Below are 27226 nucleotides of genomic sequence, written 5' to 3' on the forward strand. Positions count from 1 at the left end.
GCCGTGGCCAGAAGACTTGTAAGACCAAAGGTATCTCATGTTGATTGTGTTAAATTTTTCACTGGGATCTACGTTCCTCCTCTTAAAAGACAAATATATCTGATTTTACAAGCATATATTCTGAGTGCTTTTCCTTTTCCATTCTTTCCTTCTTTTAAGAACTAAAGAAGGAGCTGAATTTCACATCTAAGTTTATTTCATAAGAAACAAAAGTGGCACACCTCAGACAGTAAAACTATCCATAGGCTTAGTGAATTCATTCAGATTGTGTGCCTCAATCCCACTTTGTTGGGATTTACATAATCTAGCATAAGTTTTGGACTTCCACAGATGTATAGGAGGGGTGTGGACAAGTCGAGGTGGACCGTGGGGTTGAGGAGTCCCAAGCTACAGTTAAGTGATGCTTCTTTCCAAGGAATGGTCTTGTTTCTAGACAGGTTGTTTGCTATACAGTCGCATGGAGACAAAAATAGCCATCACTATTTCAACATAAAGCAGAAAGTGAATGTTGGAAAGATAAAAAATTATGATGCTCTGTTGACCAGGTGAAAGTCTGTGTCTAAACCAGTGTAAGGACAGAGAGCAGAGACCTGGACCATAGGGTCACCAGTAGTAGAAATTGGGGAAAAGGAAGGTAAATAAGGAATAGACTCAGAAAAGCAAGAAAGGGGAAAGCATCCTGTCTCGATTGAAAGGAAGAAAATGCATCACATCTCAAAATGGCATCTGAGAAGGATGATGGAGAGTGGGGAAACATTACTGGGACACTGTGTGAGTTTAAGAAATAGGGATGTCTATAAGGAAGATAGAGCAGTATAGTTGTTTTTTTATGATCCAACTTTTCAGTTGTAGTAATTAGCAGCACATGGGCAAGTTTATCTCAACTCTTTCCCCCGCCTCAACTGGATTAAATGAAAAATGCTAGGTATCATATTATTTCTTCTGTAAATATTTAAGGATATGTTTCTAAGAGATAAAGGGCGAGGGTGGGATGATTTGGGAGAATGGCACTGAAACATGTATGTTATCATATGTGAAACGAATCGCCAGTCCAGGTTCGATGCATGATATAGGATGCTCTGGGCTGGTGCACTGGGATGACCCAGAGGGATGAAATGGTGCGGGAAGTGGGAGGGGGGTTCAAGATGGGGAACACATGTATACCCGGGGTGGATTCATGTCAATATATGGCAAAACCAATACAATATTGTAAAGTTATTAGCCTGCAATTAAAATAAGTAATTTTTTTTTTTTTTTGCTGAATATCAAAGCTCTTCTTAATTTCTTAAAACAGTAGTTTATTGTTCTCTCTCACAGGTCTGTGGGTTCATTGGGTTCAGCTGGGTAGGTTTTTAATGCAGGAATTTGAAGATATGTCTGGGCTGGGTATGCAAGGGGGCTCACTCATGACTGTCTGCTGGGAACTCAGATGGGACTGTTGATTCTACCTCCTTTAGATGGTCTCTCCATGTGGCTTGGACTTTCCCTAGGATGGCTTCTAGGTTCCAAAAAGGAATGTCCCAAGAACAAGAGTTCCAAGACACCCGGGTAGAAGCTGTAAGGCTTCCTATGACCTAGAATTAGAGCTTAAGGTCATTGCTTCTATCACATTCCACTGAAGAAGGGAGTCACTGGGGCCATGGGAATCTCAGGTGGATCATGTAGTGGTTCAAGGGAATGATTCTAGGGAAGATAAAGGGAACATTTTGGGATAAGTTCCTGCTAAATGGAAATTAGAATTAAACTACTGTTTTTCTTAGGCTTCCTATGTGGAGCAGTGGGAAAGAATCCCCCTGCCAGTGCTGAAGATGCAGGAGACATGGTTTCAATAACTGGGTCAGGAAGATCCCCCTGGAGAAGGGAATGGAAGCCCTCTGCAGTGTTCTTACCTGGAAAATTCCATGGACAGAGGAGCCTGTCGGGCTATATAGTCCATGTGGTTGCAAAACAGTTGGACCCAGCTGAGCACACACACACACTGCTTTTCTTGCATATTTAATCTAAGGAGAGTTGCATTTGATTTAACCATGTAATTTGAGATATGTGAAATCTGAAATCATGTTCACATCCCTGCATCTATTTTTGTGTTGCAGAGTGCAATGGAGAAAGTAAGATCTTACCAAATAACACGAGGAAAGCTTTAGGTTTTTAGATTTGTCAAATTTATCTATGTGTTTATCGAGATAGAAAGATAGAATGAATGCAGGTTTTATCGGTTGGCAATAACATCCTCTCTCTGACGCTGTGGTTTTCCTTCCTACTGTGTCACTGGGGCCTTATTCCCACAGGAAGCTTCCTAGGTACAAGGAGGAGTGGCCATTTCCCCCCAGAAATCTGGTTTAAGTGTGTCTGCTTCAGGACTATGACGGAAAGTGAAGGTAGCAGTCACAGCAGGCAAAAGGCCCACATGTCCATTTCAAGACCTAAACTTGATCCAAAGATGGAGAGTCACCGAAGAATTGGCCTGAACAGGATGCTAAGTATGAAGAGAGGATCCAGTATTAGAATGTGCTGTGACTGGAGAGCAAGGCAGAGAACAGGTGACAAACCCTGAATCCTGGAGGTGAAGTAGAGGTTCCCTTGACAATGTGAGTGTGCATGCTCAGTCATGTCTGACTCTTTTGCAAGCCCATGGACTGTAGCCCACCTGGCTTCTCTGTCCATGGGATTCTCCAGGCAAGAATACTGGAGTGGGTTGCTATTCCCTACTCCAGGGGATCTTCCTGACCCAGGGATTGAACTTGTATCTGCTGCATCTCCTACATAGCAGGCAGATTCTTTTACCACTGGGCCATTAAGGCAGATGCCGGTAAAATGCTGGTCTGTAATGCTTGTCATCTGGGCTCTGGAACTAGGCATACCTGGTAGGAATGCCCACTCCATAGCTTACTGGCATGTACCTTTGGGCAAAACATTTTGTCTATTCAGCCACAGAACTTAAAGAATTAATAATACCTTCCACACAGGGTTTTTAGGATGATTAAATGAGTACATATAAAATACTTGGAAAAAAAGCCAGTACATTGTTAAGTGCTATTGTAGTTCTGTGTTTCATCACCACTACCACCACCACCATCATCATCATTTCTTAAGTGCCAGGCACAGAAGACAGTGCTTAATCTGGAATATCAAGTTGAATTTTCATGACAATTCTATGAATAGAATTTGAACCCATTTTTCAAATGAAAAAACTTAGATAAATTAAATAATTTGTTCGGTAGTAAGTGTTGAAATTGGGTTTTAAATCTTGACAAGCTTCATCTAGAGGCGCAATGCTTAATTTCAGAATGTGGTCAGGTACCCAGCACTCACTCATGGCTCCGTGTATAGTTACTACTGTCATACTTTTTTTTTTTCTTTTACTACTATCATCATTTGAAATGGCATTGGTGTGGGTAGGGGGAAAGAGTTAGTCCAAACAATTAAGATACAAAGATGGGGGCTGGTAATACTGAATACTAACTAGATGTCAGAAACAGAAGAGAAATTTCAAAATTAATGTTTGGATACACAGATTGGCGGGGCTGCTGTCATCTCTTAATTATCCATTATGTCAGGGAAACAACTCAAGAGCCAGAAAGCGGCCTTGATGAGGTGTTTCATGTTGGTTTGAGTAGGACAGAAGCAGTGAGGAGATGGCTTTGGGGGTTCTTCTTTGGCCTTGGTGGTGGACCTTGTCCTCTACACTTTGCTTCCTGGGGCCCATGCCAGGATCAGGGTGGTGGACCAGGAGTCAGATGTGAGTTGGTTCTTATTTTGCAACATTGACTTTCAAGAGGAAAAGGCTTTCCTTTCATAGCATGAGGTCTCCACCCCTGTTTCTTCTCTCCTTTTCATGTCCTCGCCTCACCTTCATCTCCAGGGTTTAGCCCGAGGCCTAAAGCAAAGTATCAGTGAGTTCACAGAAAGTGTTTGACAGACTGAGTGTCCTCAAACTCAATTTGCTTCTGCTTCTCTTGGGCTGTGTAGGCTATTCCGTTGCCTTTTGGTTTCATTCTACTCATTTGCGAAATAATGTGGATGATAATGCTTCTCATTAAAGGTGGTAAGGATTAAATTATACACACACACACACACACACACACACAGGGAGATGTGAGAAAGCTTTCTTAAGTGAACAATGCAGAGAAATAGAGGAAAACAATAGAATGGGAAAGACTAGAGATCTTTTCAAGAAAATCTGAGATACAGGGGAACATTTCAGGCAAAGATGGACACAATAAGTGTCAGAAACAGCAAGACATAAAAGAAGCAGAAGAGATTAAGAAGAGGTGGCAGTTATACACAGAACTGTACAAAAAAGGCTTTAGTGACCAGGATAACCATGATGGTGTGGTCACTCACCTAGAGCTAGACATCCTGGAGTGTGAAGTTGAGTGGGCCTTAGGAAGCATCACTACGAACAAAGCTAGTGAAGGTGATGGAATTCCAGTTGAGCTATTTCAGACCCCAAAAGATGATGCTGTGATGCTGCACTCAGTATGTCAGCAAATTTGGAAAACTCAGCAGTGGCTATGGAACTGGAAAAGGTCCATTTTCATTCCAATCCCAAAGAAGGGCAATGCCAAAGAATGTTCAAACTACTGTACAGTTGTGTTCATTTCACATGATAGCAAGGTAGGCTTCAGCCTTCAATCCTTTGAGCAAGGCATCAACAGTATGTGAACTGAGAACTTCCAGATTTACAAGCTGGATTTGGAAAAGGCAGAGGAACCAGTGATCAAATTGCCAATATCCATCTGATCATAGAAAAAGCAAGTAAATTCCAGAAAAACATTTTTTTTTCTGCTTCATTGACTATGCTAAATCCTTTGACTGTGTGGATCACAACAAACTGTAGAAAATTTTTGAGATGGAAATACCAGACCACCTTACCTGCTACCTAAGAAACTTATATGCAGGTTAAGAAGCAACAGTTAGAACCGGATGTAGAACAATGAACTGGTTCAAAATTAGGAAAGGAATATGTCAAGGCTGTATATTGTCACCCAGCTTATTTAAATTCTGTGTAGAGTACATCATACAAAAATGCCAGGCTGCCTGGAATGAAGATTGCCAGGAGAAATATCAACCTCAGATATGTAGATGACACTACTCTAATGGGAAAAAGTGAAGAGGAACTAAAGAGCCTCTTAATGAAGATGAAAGAGGAGAGTGAAAAAGCTGGCTTAAAAACTCAGCATTCAAAAAAATAAGATCATGGCATCCAGTCCCATCACTTCATGGCAAGAAATGGGGGAAAAAAATGGGATCAGTAGCAGATTTTATTTTCTTGGGCTTCAAAATCACTGCAGACATGACTGCAACCATGAAATTAAATAATGCTTGCTCCTTGGAAGAAAAGCTATGACTAACCTAGACAGTATATTAAAAAACAGAGACATCACTTTGCTCACAAAGGTACATCTAGTCAAAGCTATGGTTTTTCCAGTAGTCCTGTACAGGTGTGAGAGATGGACCATAAAGAAGGCTGAGCACTGAAGAACTGATGCTTTTGAAGTGTGTTGCTGGAGAAGATTCTTGAGTCCCTTGGACAGCAAGGAGATCAAACCAATCAGTCCTGAAGGAAATCAACCCTGAATTTTCACTGGAAAGACTGGTGCTGAATCTCTGATCCTTTGGCCTCCTAATGCCAACAGCTGACTCATTGAAAAAGACCCTGATGCTGGGAAAGATTGAGGGCGGGAGGAGAAGGGTGCTGCAGAGGAGGAGATGGTTGGATGGCATCACCAGCTCAAAGGTAATGAGTTTGAGCAAACTCAGGGAGATAGTGACAACCATGTAAGCCTGGTGTGCTACAGTCCATGGGGTCACAAAGAGCCGGACATGACTTAGTGACTGAACATGACAAATACACTATTTACTTACTGTGTGTTTCCTTTCCTGCTCTAGCAATTAGGGTCTGCCAGAAAACAAACAAACATACAGAAAACAGAACAATTGATGCCCAGAGACTGATTGATTGGGTTACTTAACAGAGGCCGGTGTGGGGTTGTTATTGTTGTTCAGTCACTAAATCGTGTCGAGCTCAACTGGTGGGATTAAGAATACACAAAATCAAGGTGACACACTGTGATAGCATCAGGGGAAGACTTTGCCGTCCTTAGGTCTGAGAGATGAGGGGAGGAAATAGTGATGCCAGAGGCAAGAGACAGGCAGAAGTGTGGGGCTGGTGCTCTTCCTATAAAAACATAAAAAACAAACTAGGAAGAATTACTCCAACCTTTCTGCCCCTGCCCTCCCACTGGAAGGCCACCAACAGAGAACACCCAAGGTGACTCAGCTCAGGGCAGGAAAGGATGAGAATAGGCTGGGAGTGAGGAAGGAGGATGGAAAATGAAGAGCCACCGGTATCCATTCTGAACAGTAAGTGAAGTGAAGTCGCTCAGTCGTGTCCGACTCTTTGCGACCTCATGGACTGTAACCCACCAGGCTCCTCCATCCATGGGATTCTCCAGGCAAGAATACTGCAGTGGGTTGCCATTTCCTTCTCTGAACAGTAAAGAAAGATAATAATGAGAAAAATACAACTCTTAATTGCCTGGCAAAGCACTGTTTCTTGCTTAACGGTACCAAGAGATCCTGGTGATGGCTTTGGCTTCTAAAAGTAGTGCTAAAGGAATTTACTTAGAATACCTTTTACTTAGAGGAATAGTAGTTCTGTGGGAATTTAATAGCTGAGATTTGGGGGGGTGGAAATATTTTCCATGCTTAAATGAGTATGGGAAATGCAGAGCTGAACAAAACTCAATAGATTTACTCCCTGAAAGGTTTCTCAGAGCCTTTGCTAAAGAGTAGTTGCATCTCTCTGTGGGAGATGTAACAAAGAGCATTCCCCAAATCTGTTTTCTTGGAACATTTCATGGATAAATACTCCTTGGAATATGCTGAAGGAAATTCCGGCTTTGGAGTTACAGTTGTCGACTGAAAAAAAAAAAAAAAGGCACAGTGTGAAAGTTGTCAGTTCAGCTTTATTTGAGACAAAATGAGGACTGTAGCTTGGAAGACAGCATTTCGGATCGCTCTGAGGAACTACTCCAAAGATGCAGGGGATAATGCCAGTGTTATGTATGAGATGAGCGAAAGAGGGGTATGTGCAGTCACCACACACTCTGGCGAAGGATTGCAGCTAGTTACAAGGAGCAGGTATCACTGTTAATGACTTTAATGCTTTCCTGGATAAGAGGAAAGGCAAGAATTTGGACTCCTAAAATCCTCTCCAGAAAATATCTAGCTATCAAAAGGCTTGTTCTGTCAGGGTTTTTTTGTTGTTGTTTTGTTTTTTTTTTCTAGAGCACAGGGCCTCATACCTCATCTCCACCCTGACTCCTTTCAGAGGGTACTGAAAGTCAGCGGCGGCAGTGTCTAGTGACGTAATCCTTGCAGAGGCAGCTGGCGAGTGCCGACGTTGGCATAGGCTAGCGGAAATCCACAATCACCTTCCCTTTGCTTCTCAGGGGCAAGCTGGGGCCCAGGCTTCCTCCATCAGAACCCTTGGTTTCCATACGTGAATCAGCATGTGGTTCTAAACGCCTTTATGTCACACGTTCTTTCCCTTTCTCTGATCCCTTAGAAAGGTAGCTGCCTTGGATTAGTTTGGCCTTAGCAAGGGTATCCAAATGGAGAGTTGAGACGTACAAATACTAGTCTTCACACTAAGGCCCCTACTGACAAGGATTCATACCTCCTGGACCTCCTTGGGGCAAACTGGCTCTGTCTACTTTTTCAGTATCATGAGACAAGTGTTTTGAGTGTGTATGACACCAAAAAATATGGCACGGCTGGACACCATCTCTGTTACTGAAGAACTCAAAAATCTCTTTGTGAAGGCGTATAAACACATAAACCACTTGGGAAAAAGAAAAATTCGATCTTGCCTTTGATCAAACGACAAAACCCACTGTAGAACCAAAGGGATGTTCCATAGTTGGTTGTGGTTATGTATATAGAGAAAGCTATCTTCTGAGAGGTTATAAAGCCCCACCTGGCCCTCATCTCACAGGTGGTGGGATTTTAGTAGATAACTTGGGGGGAGGGGGTTGTCGGGGGAGGGGAGACAGAGAGGGAGAGGTGTTTCAGGTGGAAGATACTGACTAGTAGCGTTTTAGCAAGTAAAGCTTGTCTTCCTTCAGGTGATGGATTCATGGAAAGACAGGACCAGGCTCTGATTGTTTTACTTCTGTAAGTCAAACAGACCGCTCTTGGTGGATTTCACTTAAGCAGGCTTTTGGAGTCTTCTTTCAATCAGTTCCTTGAGCTGCTGATGAACAGTGTGGGTTCAACTTCTCCCTGTGGGCTTTAGGTGCACTTTTCACCCGTCAAAATTAATTAGAGGAAGCAACCCCACACACACCTCTCACACTGATTCATTTATAAGGAGCCGGCAAATTGGACTGGGGACCAGGGTAAATTTCACTGGAGGTTTTTTCTTTCTGCAGAGAAACTACCCAGACCGAAGCCTTGTGAAGTCTCTGAATTTGAACAGGAAGTTTTCCTTGTTAAATTCTTCTGTGTGATAGAGCCTTCTGATAACCTGTCCTTAATAGTGTGTTAGGTCAGGGGCCACACTGCAGTCCTGGAATGTAAATCCTGCACATGGAGAAATGAAGACTTGATCCTCGGTGTGTCTGGTTTTGTTGCTTCTTTTCCATCCCTTCTCTTTCTCACACCGGCCACAGCATATAGAACAGAGCACCGGGGAAGACTGAAACTCTAGTGCCAGTTTTTACTCTTTGCTTTAGGTTTTACTTAGGAAGGGAACTTTTTTATTTTTTTTTATTGGAGTACAATTGCTTTACAATGTTGTGTTTTTGCTGTATAAGCAACTGAGTCAGCTATAGTGTGTATATGTATATATAATATATATATATCCCCTCCCCCTTGTAACTTCCTCCCCGCCCTCTGCCATCCCACCTGTCTAGGTCATCAGAGAGCGCAGAACTGAGCTCCCTGTGTATACAGCAGGTTCCCACTGCCTGATTGTTTTATATGTGGAAGGGAGAGTTTAATGCATTCGTGGTTAAGAACTCCAGATTTGTAACCCCTGGAGTTTGCTTTGTGGGTGGCCTGACTGTTAAGGAATTTTCAGTTCACAGCTTAGTATTAAATGCACTCTTTCCTACTGCAGCATGTAGGTTTGTATTTCCTGTTTTGACTTTCCTAAAACCTAAAAAAGCAAAACAAAAAACAAACAGCCCTGCTTTTCATTCACTTGTTTGTTTCTTTTTTCCATTTAGTCAAATATTTATTGAGTACCTACTAAGTGCCAAGATGCGGACATGATGCAATCATTTTCTATCACTGAGTTTGTTCTAGGTGATAGGAAAAGACAGGTAAACTGATTTATTTGGTTACTGCATATACGACAACTTCAGGTAGGGATAATGACAATGTTAAGTAAAAAAGTTCTGGTTAGTGATACATACCAAAAGAAAACAAGACAGGATAAAGCTGCAAGTAACTAGGTTTGGGGCGAGGGCCTTGTTAGATGAAGTGGTCAGGGAAGGCCTCTTGGAGGAGGTGGCCGTGAGCTGAAGAACTGGAAAGAACCAGCTATGCCCAAGACAGGAGATGAGAGTATTTCAGGCAGAGGGCAGGGTGCTTGCAAAGTTCCTATGGCCATGGGAATGAGTTTCTCTGGAGCATAGTGAGGCCCAGAAATGGGTGCTCAGATTTGAGACTGGCTGCAGGAGCCCTTTTGAATTAAAAGCAGGAAAGCTGGTGGTCAGCAGAAATGGGTGGTTCACGCGCTGTTGAGGGCTGGTTGTGCCTTACTCTTATAAAGCCATGACTGCACAGTTGTCAGGCATCCAGCAACTCTTATCCAAAATGCGGGCAAGAAAGTGGCTTCTCAGACTGGCATGGGGGCAGCCAGGCTGCGGGCTCTGACCTTGTGACTGTCACTGCTTCCTGTTTTGTGTTTTGGTTCAGTGTTAAGGCTTTAAGCCAGCTGGAAAGCTGCCACTCAGAGGGTCCCCTGACCCTGTTCTCAGGGATCTCCCCTAGTTGCTGAGGGGCCAGGAGAGGGGAGGGTGCCAGAGATGCAGCAGGTGGGTGAGCTCCGGCTGTTGCCTTGGCACACGGATCGGGATGGGCCTTCCTTGTGACCTGGGCAGTCGGATGCTGAGATGCAGGCATACTTGGATGAGCGGAAGACATTCTTTTCCACTTTGACTGCCCATCTGCATCATTTGAAGTGGATGTGCTTTAGATACTTAGACCTGGGACTCTATCCTCCCACCCAAACATTTCCGACTGGATTGATCTCGAGTGAGACTCAGACTGAGGTATTTTTCCCCCAGCACCCTCAGGTGGAACACCACATGGCCTGGCCACACAGCGAGGCTGTGGACCCGTGATCTAGAGAGATGAGCACTCAGCCTTGTTTGTTCTTTGTTTCTTTTTCTTAAGACTTTTCTCCATGTCTTTGACTTGAGAACTAGGGACCTTTACCAAGTTCTGAAGATGCGTTCTTCAGACAGAAGGTAGAGTGAGGTGTGGTGTGAACAGTGTGTGTATGTGTGTGGTCCATGTGTGTATGTTGCATTTGTCTGCTCTTTGTGGGCTACATGTGTGAAATATGGAGGGTGTCTATGGTACACGTAGATGGAGCATGCGAGGTACATGTGGTGTGTGGGGTGCATGTGGTAGGTCTCTCTGTGTGTGGTGCGGATGTGTGTTGTGAGTGTCTTCGTTTGCATGCTGTGTGTTAATGGTGCATGTGATATGTGAATGTCAAGTGGATCTTCCATCACATGTGATGGTCTTGCCTAAGTTACTGTACTTCTCTTAATCCTGATTTTCATGTCTGAAATGTGGCCTGTCTATAGTATCTCTGTCTTATATGCTTGCTTTAAGGATTAAATGAGATAATACGCATATACAATTCCTTTAGCATGGTGCCTAGCACAGAGGAAGCCCTCAATAAAAGTTATATGATGGAGATGAAGTTTTGATGAATGTTCTTATCCTTTCCTACTTTCTGTATCAGTTAAATGGGCATACCTGTTACAGATAGTGTTAGGGCAAAAATCCTCAAACGTGTGTTTCAGGTTAAAGTGTTGCGCAGAGGTAGGTGTGTCTGTAAGTCTCACTTAATTGAAATATCTTCCCACATGCATTAGGCCTGGCTGACTTCTTGGTTCCAGATAAGTCTCTTCTGTTGCCTCTTCCTGATCCCAACCTTAGGATTGATCGACATGGTAGAGGTGGATATGGATGGTGCTCACCTCCCTGAAGGTGAAGCACTTGAGACCACTCCTGAAGGACGTGAGCGGCTCTATTTCTGATGCCCTGATGTGCCGTGTCACAGTCGTGTATTTTGTAGCAAAGGCAGTTTGCACATTTTGTTTGCTCAAAGCATCCGTTGTCCAGCAATGGTAGCATCGGTGTGATTGAGAGAATTTATACTTTTAATCTATTTCCTGATCCCAAATCTCCCCTTATCAACCCTCATCTCTGCCTATTGCTCCCAGTGTAGCCATTTGACAGGTGGTATGTTTTTGCTTGACATTGATTAAAGTTCCAACTCCATTGCTCAAAATGAAGCGTATGCTAAATGTCGAACCAGCAAAAATGCCTGCAATTTTGGCTGAGAGACAGCATTTCAGATATGGTTATGAAAAGCTCAGTCTGTATTTGTTTTCTTGTCAGAGAGGTCCCAGGCAGGTTGGAGCTTGGAGGAAGGAAAGGACCAAAGTAGAATTTGTAATAATATTGACCTTGATCAGTCATTAAAATACTGGACTCTTAGATGTAAAGTTATTAGCATTTTCATCTTATGAATTCTCAAACTTTTGTCTGTGCAACTGACAATTGTGAAGATGGTCCTTAAAATGAGAATTCCCTCAAATGAGTTTCTTTTTAATTAAACAAAAGTATGCAAACAAGAAATTATAGAGCTTTTTTTCCTTTCAGGAATGAGCATGAGGATGAAATATTTCAGGCACAGGGTATTTCATATCTTTGTGTTCTTTTTAAAAACTATTCCTGTGAGCTTTACCTAATTATATCTTGAGTGATTTCCCTGATTTAGGATTTCTGTATTTACATAAGACTTTCTCATGGAAAAGTCTGATCCTGATTCAGATTTGTTTTCTGTAAGTTTCATTTCTATCACCCCTTGGAACCTCAGAATGACCTTTCTAAATTATTCTTGTAAAATTCATGAGATGTCTCCTTCCTGTTGCTGCAGATGGCATATAAACAATGTGGACTGTTTATGTTCCCTGTAACCTTCTTAGAGAAGATGGATGTTAGTCCAGGCATTTAAAATACAGTTGTATTTTTATCAGGTATTTCACAAATCATAAAATTGCTAGCGTGTTAAATAGACATTTTTGATTTAACCAGATGAACCATTCATTAAACCCATCTGAGGTCGACAGACAAGCTCACAAAAAATGAGTAGCTTGGTTTGGGGCTTTGGGTCTGAGTTAATGGTGTGTGGTGTGTGCGTGTGTGTGTGCATGTGTGTGTGTGTGAGTGAGTGGGAGGGTATCAATGTGTCAATGTAGCTGGGAATAACCTAAGATTTGTTTCAGTGGAAGCGGGTAGAATAGACTTGTAAGAAAATTCATTTCATTAAGTGGTTATTGAGCCAGGGATTCTGCTGGGTACTGGGGAGACAGCAGTGAAAAAAACAGACACACTCTGTTCATTCTCCTGTAGCTCATCCCCCATAGAGGTTTTGGGAGCTGAAACTAAGGGAAAACAAAGGAAGTATCACTTATCTAAGTATGCTTAGGATGTCCCCAGTTCTCTGATAGACAATTTAATACATCTTATTGCCTTATCATAGTTATAAATAAGAAGTCAGTGACATAGCTGTTATCCTCATCTTACCAGTGAGGCCATTTGAGGCTCAGAGATTATCAATTGCCTAAGGTTATTATCTAGAATTGCCTGACTCCAAAGTCTCTACCCTTTCTAGCACACTATGCTGTTTCTCTTTAAGAAGTTGAGAAAGCATTCTCACCCCCCCCTAGAAATACTGCCTCCAACCCCTAGGGGCAGCCATTGATTTATCAAGTCCTTTTCACTGGGACTGAGAACCCTGCTATGGGCAGCATTAAAGAGTTCATGTGTGACAAAACTCATGGTTCTGTCTGTCTTCCCATTTAGTAGACAAGATGAAAAGAGCTGTGGAAATGGGATTAGATTGCCCGAGTAATAAGCCATATGGCTCTGTGGCTTTTGCTGAAAGTTTTGATTGATCTGAGCCCTGCCGTGGGTAAAATGTTAGTCTTTATTAAAAACCATTTAGTGAACTGTTACGTCTCCTGACCAGAGGGGGAGGAATGGATTAATTTCAAGGCCCTGTTTCTAGATCTGCTGAAACAGTCAGTGATCAAAAACAATGTGTGCATCTTAGAGAATAATTTCTTTCCCCAGGGAATGCTAACACTAAATCTAGGTTGATAGATGATTGGTCCAGGACTTGACATGGCTGGGGAAATCTATCCTTGCAGGCAACTTTTAAAATCAAAACCAACTGTGAAATCCATTTCAATTCAATCCATCAAGCATTTAGTGAGTGACTATTACCTGCTAAACTTTATACTAAGTTTTGAGGATATAGAGACGAATAAGCCACAGTTTCTTCCTTTAAGGAGCACATGCCCAATGTAAAATTATAGATTCTCTTTCAAAGAGACCAGGGGAAAAATATAAAGACATTTACATTTCTTACAGTATTTTTTTTTTCTATCTGACTTATTTCACTTTTAACATAATCCCTTTCAAGTCCATCCGTGTTACTGCAAATGGCAAATTTTCTTTTTTTTTTTTTTTTTGACTAAATGGTATATGATTTTTTACCATTTGAGCCACCAGGATATGATATCACTTATGTGTGAAATCTAAAAAGAAAACAAAAACAAACTAATGGATACAACAAAAAAAGAAGCAGACTCACAGATACATAAAACAAACTAGTGGTTACCAGTGTGGAGAGAGAAGAGGGAGGTGCAGTGTATGGGCAGGGGATTAAGAGGTACAAACTGTTGGGTATAAAATAAGCTGCAAGTATATATTGTATAATACAGGCAATATTGTATTTTATAATAACTATAATGAAGTATAACCTTTAAAAAATCGAGAATCACTGTAATGTATACCTGTCCCATATAATACTGTCCCTCAACTGCACTTCAATAAAAAATCATATCCATGTTTCTTAAGTAGTCGAGAGGAGGGAGAGGTTAATGCAGAGTCAGAGAAGGGACTGAAGAAAGGCTTCCTGGAGGGAGGAGAATATGTAACCTTCCTAGAGGGAAAGATTTGTAGGATGACAGGAAGTAAACCACACAATTAAAGGACATGTGACAAGGTATTACAAGCAGTGGAGACAACATTTGAAATGACAGTCTTTAAGAATTAAATTTGTGAAATGCATGGACTTCTATGCTGTTATTACAAAAAAATAAAAGAGAAGGAGGTGAGGAGGGTAGACAGGGAAAGTCCACACAGACCTTGTTGTAAAGAGCCTTGTACTGTAAGCTGTAGTAGTCCTAGGTCCAGGTTGTCAGCAGTTGGCCTGTGGGTGTCTTGTGGGTGAGGTTAGGGGAGAAAGCTCATACGACAGTCTCCTGCATTATTTCAAGTAAGAGGTGGTGGCCTGATTTAAGGTAATTAGGATGAAGAGCACAGGTTTAGCCTAAGATGCCAGTGGCAGTTCCTGGAGGGTTCTGGGATTTGGGAGTAAGGCGAAAGTCAGCAGAGAATGATGTTCAGGTTCTGACTCAGGGGACTGCGTGGATGATGGTGCTCCTAACTGAGAAGGGCATCCAGGAAAAGGAGAGTTTGGAGACAGGAGTGATGGAGATCATTGGTTCATTTCAGACAGGTCAATGAAGGGAGTGTTAGGAACTCTATGACGGAGAAGGCAATGGCAAGCCACTCCAGTACTCTTGCCTAGAAAATCCCACAGATGGAGGAGCCTGGTAGGCTGCAGTCCGTGGGGTCTCTAAGGGTCGGACACGACTGAGCGACTTCACTTTCACTTTTCACTTTCACACATTGGAGAAGGAAATGCCAATCTACTCCAGTGTTCTTGCCTGGAGAATCCCAGGGACGGGGGAGCCTGGTGGGCTTCCGTCTATGGGGTCACACAGAGTCGGACACGACTGAAGTGACTTAGCAGCAATAGCAGCAGCAGGAACTCTATGAAAATGGCTAGGGGCTGGGTAAATGGATTGTCTGGAACTCAAAATCTATGGATGTGGCGACTTTGGGGAGTGTTGTCAAGACAAGAGTGGCATTTAAAAATATGTCAATATATTAACTTATCTTTGGAGAGAGAACAGAATTCTTTGGGAAACCAGCATTTTAGGAACTTGAAGAAGAGAATATAGCTAAGGAAATTGAGAAATTGTTGAGGAAGGAAAAACATCAGGAAAGTGTTGTCCTTGAAATGAAGGAGATAGGAGATTCAAGGAGGAGAGAACAGGAAACTGAGAGGCCAAGTAACACTGCTGTAAACTGTCCCTTGAGTTAGGATGTAGGAGTGCATTGTGACCCTTGCTAGGGATGTGCTGGAGACAGGGGCACAGGCCAGAGGGCTGTAGACGAAAGTGTGAATGAGTGATTAGGAAGTGAAGATTGAGTATAAACCAAATTTTTAAAGGGCTTTGGTGGAAATGATGAGAAAATGGATGGCAGAAAGAGGGGACTATGGAGGGAGGAGAGCCTGAGGTAGATGAGATGGGTGGGGGCTTGAGCACGCCTTAATTGTTTTTTCTATTTTTTAAATTAATTTTTTATTGGAGTATAGTTGCTTGACAATGTTGTGTTAATATCTACTGTATAACAAAGTGAATCAGCCATCAGTTCAGTTCAGTCGCTCAGTCATGTCCGACTCTCTGCGACCCCATGAATCACAGCACACCAGGCCTCCCTGTCCATCACCAACTCCCAGAGTTCACTCAAACTCGCCTCCATCGAGTCAGTGATGCCATCCAGCCATCTCATTCTCCGTTGTCCCCTTCTCCTCCCAGCCCCAATCCCTCCCAGCATCAGAGTCTTTTCCAGTGAGTCAACTCGTTGCAGGAGGTGGCCAAAGTATTGGAGTTTCAGCTTTAGCATCAGTCCTTCCAATGAGCACCCAGGACTGGTCTCCTTTAGAATGGACTGGTTGGATCTCCTTGCCGTCCAAGGGACTCTCAAGAGTCTTCTCCAGCACCACAGTTCAAAAGCATCAATTCTTCGGCACTCAGCTTTCTTCACAGTCCAACTCTCACATCCATGCATCGCCACTGGAAAAACCTTAGCCTTGACTAGACGGACCTTTGTTGGCAAAGTGATGTCTCTTCTTTTTAATATGCTATCTAGGTTGGTCATAGCTTTCCTTCCAAGGAGTAAGCGTCTTTTAATTTCATGGCTGCAATCAGCATCCGCAGTGATTTTGGAGCCCAATAAATAAAGTCTGACACTGTTTCCACTGTTTCTCCATCTATTTCCCATGAAGTGATGGGACCAGATGCCATGATCTTTGTTTATATACATGTGTCCCCTCTTATGTGGATTTCCTTCCCATTCAGGTCACCACAGAGCATTGAGTAGGGTTCTCTGAGCTATACAGTGTGTTTGCATTAGTTACCTATTTTATAGATAGTATTGATAATGTATGTGTGTCAATCCCAGTCTCCCAGTTCATCCCACCTCCCCACTCACCTTGATGTCCATCCATTTGTTCACTTTGTTTGTCTATTTCTACTTTGTAAATAAGAGGCATGGATGGACCTAGAGACTGTCATTCAGAGTGAAGTAAGTCAGAAAGAGAAAAGCATGTGTTATATATTAACACGTATGTGTGGAATCTAGAAAAATGGTATAGATAGTCTTATTTGCAAAATATAAATTAAAGATGACTTTCAATCCTGGGTGTTCATTGGAAGGACTGATGCTAAAGCTGAAACTGCAATACTTTGGCCACCTCATGCAACCAGTTGACTCACTGGAAAAGACTCTGATGCTAGGAAAGGTTGGGGGCAGGAGGAGAAGGGGACGACAGAGAATGAGATGGCTGGATGGCATCACCGACTCTGTGGACATGAGTTTGAGTGAACTCTGGGAGTTGGTGATGGACAGGGAGGCCTGGAGTGCTGTGATTCATGGGGTCGCGGAGAGTCGGACACGACTGAGTGACTGAACTGAACTGAACTGAGATGAAAGCATGGTTTTGATAACAATCCAGAGGCCGAAGACAAAGGATGTACTTGAATTTCACATGAATGAATGGGCCCACATAGAGCAGTGTCGAATATAACAGGATTCTTCACCCTGGAGTCAGTAGGGAAGGAGGGAATTATGACTATTCCCAAGGCATGGAACTTTGTACGTGGAACATTGGGCAGGAGACTAAGGGAATTGACTGCTCCTGTCTACAGAGGAATGGGGCACATTGGAATGAAAAGCATCTGCTGAGTTTAAAGGGGGTGAAGATTTGAGGAGAGAGAGAATATGACTTAGGATACTCAGGAGGGAGCTTCCTAGAAGGCAGTTAAAAAAATAAGGTTTTGAAGATGGAATTGTTAAGAAGAAATTTTCATCAAAGCCCATTTGAGGATGTGGTCTCGCTCCAGCAATGCTCAGCTGTCTGCTGAGGGAGAGAAGTCTGACTGTAGGACTGAGCTTTAGCTGCAGACATGGAAGTGTGTTTGAGAGAGGGACATGGGTTTAAGTGATGGACTGTGGAGCTTCCCTAGGATAAACATTAGAAAACAAGGGAAGATAGGGGTAGCACCAGGGTTCGTAGTTTAAAGAGCAGGTGTATTAGGAGTAGGGAAGTCAGAGATCCAGAAGAGGAAGGAGCTGTGGTCAGGGATCAAGGTATTGGAGTTTAAGGTCCCTGATACAGATCAATTCAAGGTCATGGCAGAACCCAAGAGGTGATTATGAGAGGGGGACACTGAAATGGACAGGAGGAAAAATGACTCGATTGAGAGAAATCTGAAGCCTGGAAAATGGAGTGGTCACTGGTCATCCACAGGGACATTGAAGTCAGTCAGGGAAATGGTGAGAATTGGGGCAGCCTTTAATACACACCAAATTAAAAAAATGAAAAATCCTAACCTCTTTAAAATATTTGCCTTTGACTAATAATGTGCTCGTCCTTGCGGACTCATTCCGTCTAAATATCTCTGTGGTATTTCATTTTCCTCCTCACATAAATGGAACCTGTAGTATTAGACATATCTGTTTGTAATGGAAAATTATACAAGCATATTACAACAAGCATTGTGTATGAAAGCTAGTGTTTCATATTTGTTGAATGCATTAAAGTGTTTATCATCAACTTCTTTGCATTATGAGAATGACACACTGAAAACTGACACAGGACAGGCAGTTATATTTATACTTCTTGGTACAATGGTTCTTGCTGAGACATGAGAAACCAAACTGTGTCTGGCTGAAATGAAAACTGCAGTCTTGAATTGATTATATGTGTAAGGTTGTTCAATTTTGAATCCGAGGTTCTGACGTCCTTGCTCTTTAATAACGTATTTTCTTCTTTAAGAAGCAATATGATATGGTAGTTTAGAGCATCAGCTCTGCAGTTAGGCTGCTGGAATACAAGTCCTACCTGTAACACCTTACTAGCTTTATGTCCTTGGACAATTACTTTAAACTCTCTGTGCCCCAGTGGTCTTACTTTTAAAATGAGTGTAACAGTAGTCCTACAACATAATATAGTTTTAATGATTAAGTAAGGATTCAGTGAGATATGAGGATTAAATTAGTACTTAAAACCATACTTGGCCATCCTACATGAGTTTTGCCAATTATTATTTTCCAGCTATACTTTATATAAACACCTAATCACTTGAATCCTAGATACGATTCTGCCACCTTGAGATTCCATGGTTTTCCCTTGGGTCTTAGTCTCACCATGTGATGTCTTAGAGTCCCCGTAGTAGATGAACTCATGTTTATAGACAGTGAAAACATTCTGCTATGCCCTAGTTTTTGTCTATATTCGGAAAATATTTTTTTCAGTGTTCATATCATATCCATATTTCATTCAAACTTCCTAATGAGTATGATGAGATTGCATGGGCTGGCAGTTTTTAGTTTAGATGGTTATTATATTCAGTTTTATATATTAAATAGTAATAAAATCTTGCATTTTTATCCTGGTATGGTTTTTATCATTTGGAAAAGATTTGTGTTTTCATGTTTCCATGTACAGAAACTAAACATCCTCGGTTTTCTGAATTTGGACATTATTGGTGGTGACATTATTGATAGACTAAGAAATGAAGGAATTGAGAGGTTCCTTGGTTTGTCCCAGATCACATCATGATCTGTGTGCTTTTTTTGTACTCAGCATAGCATTCAGAGTGCTTGTGGTCTGGCTTTGATTTCATGCCTCTGTTGGATCTTGGCTCCCTCCCAGTGTTATTAAAACTAGACTTAGTTTCTCTGCCCATCCTCATCTCAATAATGTATCCGTTATTCTGTATATTCTAGAACTGAGCCTCTGACTTATTTGTATCAATCTCTCCTAAGTTCTTAGGCCGTGAACCCTTTTTCTCATTGACCATCTTCCCTGAAGTCACCTACTTAGGTTCCACATTAGACATCCTTCTCAGTTCTTCATTAGTGTTAACTAAATAGGCTTGGCTGTGATTCATTTAAGTAGAAAATAAATGTATTGGAAAGATCTGGGAGTAGGTTGCTGGGAGATGTCAACTGAGGGAGCAAATACACATCCACGATCTTATTGTCGGAATGGCCTGATTTAAATGCCGTGGATGGTACTCTGGCTCTTGAACATTTGCAAGACATATCTTGTTTCTGTATATATATATAATCTGTTTTCTCCAACCCTGGACACTCAACATCATGCTGCTGAACCCTCAAATCTCATTCCTCCTGCAGTGCTTAAATCTAATTGGTCAAAGTCTTTGATTCACTTCCCAAGAGCCAAAGACCATGGCAGAGGGCATCTAATTGTCTCTGCTGAAGTCTCACCTCCATGCTCTAGTTATCCAGGTATGGGGGAAGGGCAACGTCTGTCCTTGTTGGAGTCTAGAGTGCTAGCTGGGGCTCTGCTGTTGTTGCCGTTCAGTTGCTCAGTTATGTCCAACTCCTTGCGATCCGATGGACTGCTGCATGCCAGGCTCCTCTGTTCTCTGTCTCCTGGAATTTGCTCAATTCATGTCCACTGAGTTAGCCCTCTGCCTCCAACCAATCTAGAGATCATTGCCACCATATAAGTCCACTTAGTTGCTGGATAGTTAAGCATAAATGGTCAACATGCCACCATTGGTTCTCCCACTGCTTAGAAGAGTATCCATATCCATCCTACCTGAGCCACATGCTGGGTCCAGTTTTCCCACTAGACCATCTGCTCTGTGATCAACATTCAGAATAGGCTAAGGTCCCAAGACCTAACAACCAGAGCCTGATTATTCCTAATGGTTTTAGCAGTTTCCCCAGACACCTCTTGTCCTGTTGTCCTGCTGGATAATTTGTGTGTTACCCAAAGAGCAAGGGCATTCTCTCCCCTCTGCCCCACAAAAGCTACATTTGGATTTTATTAAATATAACCACATTTATCTCTTGAAAGAATACAAAGAAGGCATATGGAAGCCTGCCCTCCTCTTTTTAAATGAGGATAGGTAAAAGCTTCAGGGGGGTTAATTTAAAGTATCAGAAATTGCAACACTGTACCATGTGTGAAACGCTGAGCATCCTCAGCTGGGAACTATTTTCTCTTCATGGTTTGAGGACATTTTTTTTCTCAGCTAATATTTCTTTAGATCCTGGGTGTTGTTTGCAATGTCTATTTGTAAATATCACCTGACATGGTGTTCTCTAGGTTAGTTATTCAGAATGGGAAGGGTTTTTTTAAAATCATTTTTCAGTGTGTGAAAAATGTTTTAATTTTATCATGTCCCGTTTTGTTTCTAGCAGTTTAAAGGAGATACTCTACTCTAAAATCCGCTAGTGATTTGTATCTTTCTGGTATTCCGCAACTGGCACTTGAATCTGTGTATGTGTAATCATAACATTTGAAGTCCCCTTATTCTTTTGTTTGAAGAAGCAAATGGAGCTTTCAGGGAAAGTAAGTTATTTGTGAATATTTTAGCAAGTTTTGAGCAATGGATATTTTATTTCAAGGCAAAAGAAAGAAGACTAATAGTTCATTTTCATGGAAACAAAGAAAGCTTACACATTACTATTTCTGTAGTATTTGTTACCCAGTTTGTGTTCTGTTTTAGCTCTGCTACAAATAAAAGGTCATTTTTTATCTACATATATTACTGCAGTCTCTTTGGGACTTAAGGTCCTTTTATCCTAACATACTGATTTTAAATAACTTATTCAATTTAAATGTGTTTAATTTTCACGGATTTGCTATTTTTAACTGTGCTTTTTGCCTCTTACCACCCTTCATACAAGAGCCACAGATACATTGATAATTACTAGTAGCATTTTTTTCCAACACAGCTGCAATCAATACTACATTTTATGTAATCTACTGTATCCAAAATATTATAATTTCAACATGAAATTAATTTAGAATTATTAACAAGATGATTTACTTTCATTCTTCCCCACCAAATCTGAAATCCCATTTGTAATTTACACTTGTAGCACATCTCAATTTGAAAGAATACTGTTGGGCTACGTATTGGACAGTGTGGCTCTAAGATGTTAAATGTCTCTCTCCAGGCTTGCCTCTGGGAAGAGAATCTTTATCTCACACTTAGATCTGAATAGTTCTTGTTTGGTTTTATTTTCCTGCTTTAGAGTGAGTTGGGTGAAGGGAAGATGGGTCTGGCTGGAGCGGGGTTTGGGTGTGAGCAGTCTCTCAGAATGAGTGAGAGAAATGAGAATGCAGTGAACCTCGTGGGGATGATCAGATGATTATACTTCATAATTTAAGTATATTCCAGTGGCGTCTTACTGGTTGGTCCGGTAGTCTTTGAGTAGTACAGTGTATTGATATATATATAGATAGATATCTTTTTCTAGATATAGCCAAGTTTTCAGATTCTGGATAGTCCCTATGTCATGAAAAAAACCATGAAGCTATGTCCTCAAGAATGCCTTTGTTGGAACCAGTTTCTAAGTGAAGTTGGTTGAGTCTGACCTTCAAGATCTCAAGCCTGTTTGACATCACAGATCCATTGGTGGGGCTTGGGGGTAGTTTTATATAGAGACAGAGTGGAGCCAAAGACTGCTTATGTATTTGCAACTTTTTGAGTATTGTAGACAATATCCACTAGTTGAGGAATCAGTGCAATATGTACTTTACATCCTTATAATATGTTTTTCAGTTCAGTTCAACCCTCAGTTGTGTCCAACTCTTTGTGACCCCATGGACATGTTTTTAATAACCAACAATTTCATTGAGACTTAAAAATATAGAAGGACATAAATGACAGCTACTGTGTACCCAAGGTGTTTATAGTCTAGAAAGGGAGACAAGTTGTACTGCAATAACAGTAATAGAAACTGGTATGATTTAAAGAGATTTACTGAGAAAGAATTTAAACCTGTCTAGGCGACAGTGAGACTTCACAGAGTTAATGATACTGGTCCTAGTTTTGAAGATGACGAGGTACTTGAGAGATGAGAAAAGGTAGCCCAAATGGAGGATCCAGGTGCTGAATATAAGGGGAATTTTAAGGCAGCTGGTAATAAAGGACTATGGCAATGTCCACATGGAGTGGACAGTAAAGAAGATGGGGAGACAGGAGGATTCGGGTGACGACAGGCCTTACCCACCATGTTAGGGGCTTCAGCCTCATTCTGCAGTGAGCAGGTAAGCTCAGTCACTCAGTCATGTCCAACTCTCTATGACCCCATGGACATAGCCCGCCAAGCTCCTGTGTCCAAGCAACTTTCCAGGCAAGAATATGGGAGTGGGTTGCCATTTCCTCAGCCAGGGAATCTTCCTGACATAGGGACTGAACCTGCATCACCTTTGTCTCCTGCATTGGGAGGCAGATTCTTTACCATCAGCCACTTGGGAAGGCCCCTCATTCTGTAGAGTTTCATTTAAAACAGTGCTTTGGCAATCTTGTTGAGGATATATGGAGAAAAGGGTATCTAGACACAGGTTTTTTAAAAATTAATTTATTTAATTGGAGGCTAATTGTAGTGGTTTTTGCCATACATTGACCTGAAGCAGCCACGGGTGTACATGTGTCCCCCAACCTGAACCCCCCTCCCACCTCCCTCCCCATCCCATCCCTCAGGGTCATCCCAGTGCACCGGCCCTGAGAGCCTGAGACAGATTGTTTTAAAGCTTTTGGGATTGTCTGGATGAAGCTGCTGCTGCTGCTGCTAAGTCGCTTTAGTCGTGTCCGACTCTGTGCGACCCCATAGATGGCAGCCAACCAGGCTCCGCCATCCCTGGGATTCTCCAGGCAAGAACACTGGAGTGGGTTGCCATTTCCTTCTCCAATGTGTGAAAGTGAAAAGTGAAAGTGAAGTCACTCAGTCGTGTCCGACTAGTAGCGACCCCATGGACTGCAGCCTACCAGGCTCCTCTGTCCATGCAATTTTCTAGGCAAGAGTACTGGAGTGGCTTGCCATTGCCTTCTCCACTCGATGAAGGCAGTGATGGTCAAAAGTGAATCAGTAGTAGTGAAGATGAGTTTGTGAGCTGCTATTTAAAAGACAGACATTTTGGAATAGATGGCTGTTATACACTGATTTGCATACCCTTATATTCATAAATTGAAGCCCTAACCCTCCATGTGACTATGTTTAGAGATATATGGAAGGAGGTAATTAATATAAAATAAAGTCTTAAGGATGGAACCCTAATCTCACAGGACTAGTGTCCTTCTAAGAAAAGGAAGAGATACCAGGAGTGCTGGTACAGAAAGAGAAGGCCATGTGAGAACACAGACGGAAGGTGATGGTCTTCAAGCCAGGGAGAGATGCCCCTGGAAAAACTCAACCACCTAGTACCTTGATCTTTTACTTCCAACTTCCAGAACTGTGAGAAAATGAATTTATGTTATTTAAGCCACAAAGTGACCATATGACACTTTTTTAGGGCTCCCTTAGCAGACTAATATGGTGACTGATTTCAAATTGATATTAAGTAGTAAATACTTTTCATTTATGGGCTTTTTCATTATTTTCTCTATCCTCTACTTCATAAGAGGCCTGGGAAACAAAGTTGCCTAAATACCTTTTGGAATTTAAGAGAATGAGATGTCTGAAGTCAAAAAATTTATTGAGTACTGGAATTACTGTGTGACTTCATTTTCACTTTTCACTTGCATGCATTGGAGAAGGAAATGGCAACCCACTCTAGTGTTCTTGCCTGGAGAATCGCAGGGACAGGGGAGCCTGGTGGGCTGCCGTCTATGGGGTCGCACAGAGTCAGACACGACTGAAGCGACTTAGCAGGAGCAGAATTACTATGTGAGTCTTAGAACTCTACACACATTACTACTCTGCCTCTTCAAGCTAATCTGAGATTTGATTGTCCACTTCAGGTACCTGGAGAACCATGGGAACCTGATCTATCAGCCTGATTAGCCAAAGTCACCCGCGTTGGCCAAGACCTCTTTTTGCCTGTTACGCTGTGTGCACTTGTTCCCACACTTTTTACCTCTCGTCCAAAGTGCCCCTACATGTTTCACTTCTGAAGGAAATCATGGTATGATATAAAAGCATTAGTCATTTTGGATTTTAAAAATAGAGTAAGGTCAAAGAAAATACAATTCTTCAGAACATTCAGAATCTTCTGCTGGGATGCATTCTCGTCAAGAAGATGGAAGGAGAACTGAAATCTTGTAGTGTGTGCCTCATTTTAAAGAGTTTTATACTACTTCTATCACACAACCACTTCATGGGATGAAAATGGAGTCATAGGTGTGGATCATACCTACATCTTATAACTTGGTGCTTCTCAATATGATTTCATTTTTAGCAAATATTTCTCACTGGGAACCTTTTATTTTCTTATTTCCATTCAACTCAATTATTTTGTCAGTGACACTCCTTCTCATGGAAACTTGATTGTTTCTGACAACTTACCATCAAAGTTCTTTTGATCATAAGTGTGTGGATTTACTTTGGGGCTGCCTATTCTGCATCCTTGTTGTATATGTCTATTTTTGAGCCAGTACTGAAAATAGGATGACCATATGACCCAGCAATTTCACTCCAGGATATTTATGCAAAAAACACACCAAAAAACAAAAACGGTAATTTGAAAAGATACATGCATCCCAATGTTCATAGCAGCGTTATTTGCCATGCCAAGATCTGAAAGCAACCTTAGTGGCCATCAACAGATGAGTGAATACAGCCAAAAGAAAGAGACTCACAGATATAGAGAACGGTGGTTACAAGTGCAGAGAGAAGAAGGGGGAAGGGGTGAGTTAGGAATAAGAGACTGACAGGTAAAAGCTATTATGTGTAAAATAAATAAGTGACAAAGATATATTGTATAGTGTGGGGAACACAGCCAATGTTTTATAATAACCGTAAACAGAATATAACCTTTATTTATTTATTTTTTTTTTAGCATGGCTCTTTTCAGTTTATTGCATGAAGGAGTTACACTAGTCCAAGTTAAAAGCAGACCCCAAATGGTTACATTATACAAGCTGTGAGGTTTTTAAACTTGTAACAAGGGACAGAAGGGAAATTCTACTCATTGCAAGGAAATCCTCACTTAAGCTTCAGTGAGCCAAAAGCACTTAAAACCCATGAACCTTCAGCTGGTCGTCCTTAGCCAGTCCAATCTCTACCAGGAACTGGCATATGTTCTTGCGCTGGTCACCCTGTAGCTGAATTACTTCTCCATATTCTGGATGCTCAATTACAGTACCATTGCAGGCAAATTTCTTTTTAAACGCCTTCACTAGTTTCTTTTTATCGTAATCATCAGCGATCCCTTGGGCAGTAGTAAGGGTCTTCCTGCCATTTCTCTGTTGAATTCTTATATGGATATAATCCTCAGTGCCAGCAGGAAGCAGATCATCACCCTTACTTGCATCAGCAAAGGGGTCGAAAGAGTGGAGGTTCTGGATAGCGGACATACGATACGATTCCTTTTCCTCGGTGGAAATGGCCTGCGGAAGGCGGCGGCGGGAGAAGGCGGGCAGCGGGGACGGAGCGTCGGGAAGCGAGGGGGCTCAAGGGGGAGGCTGCTGAGTCCTCGTCGGCGGCTCAGTGACTGGGGTCAGAATATAACCTTTAAAATTGTGAATCATTATGTTGTATACCTGAAACTAAATACTGTATTAATACATTAACTCTACCTCGATAAAAATGTCCTTTTGATTTATGGCATCATGGCATCCGGTCCCATCACTTCATGGGAAATAGATGGGGAAACAGTAGAAACAGTGTCAGACTTTATTTTTTGGGGGTCCAAAATCATTACAGATGCTGATTTCAGCCAGGAAATTAAAAGACGCTTACTCCTTGGAAGGAAAGTTATGACCAACCTAGATAGCATATTAAAAAGCAGAGACATTACTTTGTCAACCAAGGTCTGTCTAGTCAAGGCTATGGTTTTTCCCGTGGTCATGTATGGATGTGAGAGTTGGACTGTGAAGAAAGCTGATCGCCGAAGAATTGATGCTTTTGAACTGTGGTGCTGGAGAAGACTCTTGAGAGTCCCTTGGACTGCAAGGAGATCCAACCAGTCCATTCTAAAGGAGATCAATCCTGGGTGTTCACTGGAAGGACTGATGCTAAAGCTGAAACTCCAATACTTTGGCCACCTCATGCGACGAGTTGACTCACTGGAAAAGACTCTGATGCTGGGAGGGATTGGGGGTGGGAGGAGACGGGGATGACAGAGAATGAGATGGCTGGATGGCATCACTGACTCGATGGACATGAGTTTGAGTGAACTCTGGGAGTTGGTGATGGACAGAGAGGCCTGGCGTGCTGTGATTCATGGGGTCGCAAAGAGTCGGACACGACTGAGCGACTGAACTAAACTGAACTAGACAAAGCAGATCGTAACTATTTGGGTAGAGTTGTTACGAATTTTTAGAGGTTGACTTCATGAAACATTACTGTACTTTGCAGCTAATTGTTGATGCTGTTATAAGAGGCAGTAGTGATCTGCCCCTGTGGTGATCTTCACTTTAACTGTCTAAAGTGAAGGCAGCTAAAGTGTGGGCCTGTGGTTTTTCTGTTTCTCATTACAAGCTGCTAGGATCTGTGGCCGGGGATATGTCAGTTCCTTAGACTGAAAGCAGAAATTTCATTGCCCTGGTGATTTTGT

The 27226-nt window shown here is 42.0% G+C and overlaps 1 protein-coding gene and 1 pseudogene across 1 annotated transcript in view; one reads left to right on the forward strand and one right to left on the reverse strand.

The window, feature by feature from the left end:
- The window catches only part of NELL1 (neural EGFL like 1), a 964969-nt gene that overhangs the window by 525405 nt on the left and 412338 nt on the right, over window positions 1-27226 (forward strand). The window lies entirely within an intron of this gene.
- Window positions 25504-26153, reverse strand: LOC129549023 (eukaryotic translation initiation factor 1 pseudogene; annotated as a pseudogene).

This window comes from Moschus berezovskii, chromosome 25, assembly GCF_049115385.1.
Source record: "Moschus berezovskii isolate FMDL1 chromosome 25, NW_MosBer_1.0, whole genome shotgun sequence".
Taxonomy (NCBI): domain Eukaryota; kingdom Metazoa; phylum Chordata; class Mammalia; order Artiodactyla; family Moschidae; genus Moschus; species Moschus berezovskii.